We start from the raw sequence: 5,207 nt of genomic DNA, 5'->3' as shown, positions 1-5,207 counted from the left end.
TCCGATATGGGCCCCGGACCTCAAAGACTACTGGATGACCCACTAGGTATATTGCGTTTTTTTTATTTTATTTTTTTTATTATTATTCTTTATTTTTATTTTTTATTTTATATAATTAATTTTATTTTATTATATTTCTATTCAATTTTATATATTTTTCTCTATTTTCTTTATTTATAATTCATGTTAATTTAATTGATTTTAACATTTAAAAAAAAAATTATTCAATTTATATTTCATTTTATTTTAATTCCATTTTTATTATATTTTTTTTTTTTTTTTTTTTTTCTATTTTTTCGTTTTCCATTTATTTATTTAAAATTTTAATTTTTAAAAACTTTTTTTATTACATTTTTATTTAATTTAATTTTAATTCTATTTTAATTGATAATTTAAATTTTTTTATTATATTTTTTAGTTTTTCTATTTTATTTATTTCTACTGTATTTCAACTATATATGACAACTAACTAAAAACCTTTTAATAATAATTTTTTTTTTTTAAATCTAGGTGCAAACGCAAACCCCATTCTGAGCACCCCTCCCCCTCCTCCACGGGGCGGGGGAGGGGGGTCTACTCTGGCACCTCCTCCTGCCCCACCGCGAGGCCTCATTCCTGGGTGCAGCCACGTGAGAATCTGCCAAGAGTGCCGGAGGATCCAATCGCTCCGACAAATTCCAACCCCGACCCCGATAACGATGACAGGGCATCACTACCGGCAACAACACTATCACCACGGCTACATGTCTTTGCCCCGCCTACCTCCGCCGCCTCCACCAATAGCGGCGGAGCGAGCGGATAGCGACGGGGGAGGGGCTAACATGAGTCCACAACGGACGAATAACAAGCCGGCGCCTCCACCCAGACCTAAACCCCCTCCCAAAACACCTTCTCGACCCCCTGCAGACCTACTAGGAGGGCACGATTGAAAGCAAAATTGACGCTGTGTTTGTATGTGTGGGGACGAAATGGATTAAAACCCATTTTTCGAGCAGTTTTTCAGCGAGGGTCAATAGCAAACCCAGACATATACATCCACCCAAAACTCAATCTGGACCCCACCAACGGACTCACTATGGGGGGCACGATTGATTGAAGCAAAAGGGGGGATGCTGTGATTTAAGCAAAATTTGTATGTGTGGGGACGAAGTGGAATATAATCCATTTTTTGAGCAGTTTTTCGGCGGTTATTAGCAAGCTAGCTCCACTCAGATATATACCCCCTCCGAAAACACAATCTCAGACCCCCAACGGACCTACTGGGGGGGGGGGGGGGCGGGCATTGATTGAAGCAAGAGGGGGGAATGCTGTGCTTGTGTGTGAGGACGAAATGGATTACTCACCATTTTTTTCAGCAGTTTTTCAGAGTCATCCATATATAAACAAAGCCACCTCAGCCACAGTGGACCATACCAAGTGCTAGACCCAACGGGGGTTTTGGATGGATTAAACCATTGTGCGATCGAGGTGTTTTGGGATGGACAAACTTGGAATTAAACCATTTATTTGGATAAAAACAAACTGGAGGAATTCTGTGATTTTTTGAAAGGACAACGGAGGGAGTGTTTGCAAACGTCAGGACTTACTTACTACGCGGGCTACACGACTATGGGTTGGACAAAATGGAGTTAACTAATTTTTTTTTTTCAAGATTATTTTATGCCATTTTTAAAGCTTTATTAGACAGTACAGAGTTGAAATGGGGAGACAGAGAGAGACAGAGAGAGAGGGGGGGGGATGATCTGCAGTAAAGGTCCACAGGTTTGGATTTGAACCCACGACCACTGCAACGAAGGCCGGAGCTAATATGGTACACGCTCTATCCACTACACCACCAGAGCGCCCTGAATTGAACCAATTTTTTTACAAACAAACAAAGAAACTCATTCATAAAAAAAAACAAGCCACCTTAATATGAATACCCAGAATGCTTTGCTTCGTAGCAATATGTCCGCTAGTTTCTTGAAGAACTACTCGGACTTCTAAACCCTGAAGTATGTGGTGCAACCGAATCGAAATGCGGTTTTGATTTGGACCTTTCTGACTGCAGTGGAAAGCAGAGAATTTGCCCAGGTAAATAGTAGAGAGTTTGTCTAAGGCCGCGTGCAAATGGTTCGACTGAAAAAAGATCTCAACACAACCAGTTTCCAGCGTCCACAACCAGAACCCAATACTGGCTGTTCATATCCGGAGGAGGGCAGATTTTGTGGAGCTACCCAACACACACCCCTCAATGACTGACGAGGGGACGCTGGGTGTGGTGTGTGTGTGTGTGTGTGTGTGTGTGTGTGTGTGTGTGTGTGTGTGTGTGTGTGTGTGTGTGTGTGTGTGTGTGTGTGTGTGTGTGTGTGTGTGTGTGTGTGTGTGTGTGTGCGTGCGTGCGTGCGTGCGTGCGTGCGTGCGTGCGTGCGTGCGTGCGTGCGTGCGTGCGTGTGTGTGTGTCCAAACCCAAGCCACCTCAGCTCAGTGCATCATATCAATCACCCAATTCCCAACGCGGGGTTTTTTTTTTTTTTTTTGGACGGATTAAAACATTTGTAAAATCAAGGCTTTCAATGCTTTTTGGATGGACACATGAGGAGTGTTTTGTCAATAGGATCCCCCCTCCCCCCCTTGACAGCTGCCCCCACCCCTCCCCCTTTCCTAAACGCAAACAAAAATGCCCCCAAAAAGGACTTACTAGGCGGGCAGGAAAGAACCGAGAGACGAAATGGATTTAAAAATGTTTTGACAATTTTGCAGTGTCACTCATAAAAAACTGTGGATTATAAAAGCCCTTGTTATTAATGGAAGATGGTCAGATTTAACCGCCATTTTGGATGAAAATGGCTGGATGGACAAATAGGGAAGTGTGCAAAATGGGTTTGGGGGAGGAAGGGGGCGTGGTTTATTCTGGCCCCTAAGCCAATGAAATCGTTTCGTGCGAAGTTTAAGGAAGAGAGAGAGAGAGAGAGAGAGAGATTCCGAGGTTTTACTGAACTGTTTGATTACTGAACCAAGTTGTTTTGTATAGAAAGGAGACACACACACACACACACACACACACACGGAGAGACAGACAGAGAAACACAGACGGACAGACAGAGAAACACAGACAGACGGACGGACAGACAGACAGAGAAACACAGACAGACAGACAGACAGACAGACAGACAGACAGACAGACAGACGGACAGACAGACAGAGAAACACAGACAGACAGACAGACACACACACACACACACACACACACACACACACACACACACACACACACACACAGTAGCAGACCGGTGCTGTGACCCACATGAATCAACGTCTCACCTGAAGTTTACCAAACTGCACTGGGGCAGTTTACTCCTCACTCGAAATATTTTCTGAATTTAAAGCTAAAATTTGCTAGAAAATCAATTTAATCAAACTGTTTGATCAAATGACAGACATGGAGGAGTATACCTGCCATGGATTACTTTATTAAATTATCCTTAATAATGCTTAACTATAACGTTTGAAAATGTTTGATTATTTACTTGAAAAAACTCATTCTCGTTCATACTTTCTTTTTTCTTACGTGTTAAAGGTGAAGTAAGCGGTTTGTTTATGTTAATATAAGTGTTAAATCGCTCTTTATTCATACAGTGATCACTTACATAATGTGCGCGTTTCATAAAGCCGATCTCTCAGTCAGCTGCTCTGCATGTAATCGGCAAATAAACTTATTGGAGGATCCCGAAATTTTTATCCAATCACAAGAGAGAACGCTACAAACCGACACCCGTCCGCATCCGTCTCACTCATGGTCTCACTGCCGGTGCACGCCAGAGCGACAGATAGGTGAATGTTTATGCGCCTACAATGGCGGAGCAGGTAAAAATCCTTCCCAAAGTCTGTTTTGATGGTTTTTATCATGTTTTTATCACACTTATGGATCTGAGATGATGCTAGATAACTCACTGCTTGAAGACCGCAGTGCATTAATGTGGTGACGTAGGGACGAGCGAGGGGACTGCTAACTGCAGTAACTGACAGGAAGTTAGCTAAAAGAACCATTCCGCTTACAGCTCCTTTAATACGCCATCGTTAAATGTTAAATAAAACATTTTACCAACTTTAAAAAAAAAAAAAACGTTCTCTCTCACAATCCAACACTTTTCCCCCATAAGGAGCATAACTACCTCAGTGCAGTTGATGTATATTTCAGCTGAGTATTGAAGCCGTTTTATTTTGGTGGCTTAAATGACAGGAATTTAGTTTTATTTTCCAAACAGGAAGTCAGTGCAGCTCAGACATAAACTGTCTCACACTCAAACAAACAAAATAAATAAATTTTTAAAAAAAACTTTGTGATTGTAATTTTCTTTTCTGTCTAGCGTCTGTTTTTTATTATTATTATTATTTTTTTTTTTTAAGATTATTTTTTGGCATTTTTAAGCTTTATTAGACAGTACAGAGCTGAAATGGGGAGACAGAGAGAGAGAGAGAGAGAGAGAGAGAGACAGAGAGAGAGAGAGACAGAGAGAGAGAGGGGGGATGACCTGCAGTAAAGGTCCACGGGTCGAATTCGAACCTGCGACCACTGCAACGAAGGCCGGAGCCAATATGGTACGCGCTCTTCTCTGTTCTACACACTACAGCTGACCATAACATTAATCTAGTTAGGATGCAGTAGGCATACTATTGGGACATACTTTACTCTCTTATTTCATCCTAACATGGCTCCTTGATCTTGCCTCTTGCTTTTATATCCGTCTCATCCCCGGTTGTTTTCATATGGAGGCTCCGTCGATGTGACGTCACTTCCGGTGCGCACTGGATTGTGGGTCAGAATCGGCCAAAATATCTGCTGTTTTCAACACTAAAAATGGCCGGATTTAGTAGACATCCGGTAGTTTTTAAGCATACTAAATCCGACCAAAAGAATTGGGACAAACTAGATATTTTTTCTACCATACTAAATAGTAGATAGTATGGGGATTGGAACGCAGGGACTCTCTGTGTACACTGTATCTGATTCAGTGGCTCATTGAGACGCACGAACACACACACAAAGACACACACACACACACACACACACACACACAAAGACACACACACACACACACACACACAAAGACACACACGCACACACACAAAGACACACATACACACACACACACACACACGCACACACATACACACACACACACACACAAAGACACACACACAAAGACACACACACACAAACAGAG

The sequence above is a fragment of the Ammodytes marinus genome (assembly GCF_949987685.1).
Source record: "Ammodytes marinus genome assembly, chromosome: 17".
Lineage (NCBI taxonomy): Eukaryota > Metazoa > Chordata > Actinopteri > Uranoscopiformes > Ammodytidae > Ammodytes > Ammodytes marinus.
This window is presented reverse-complemented; position numbering follows the sequence as displayed.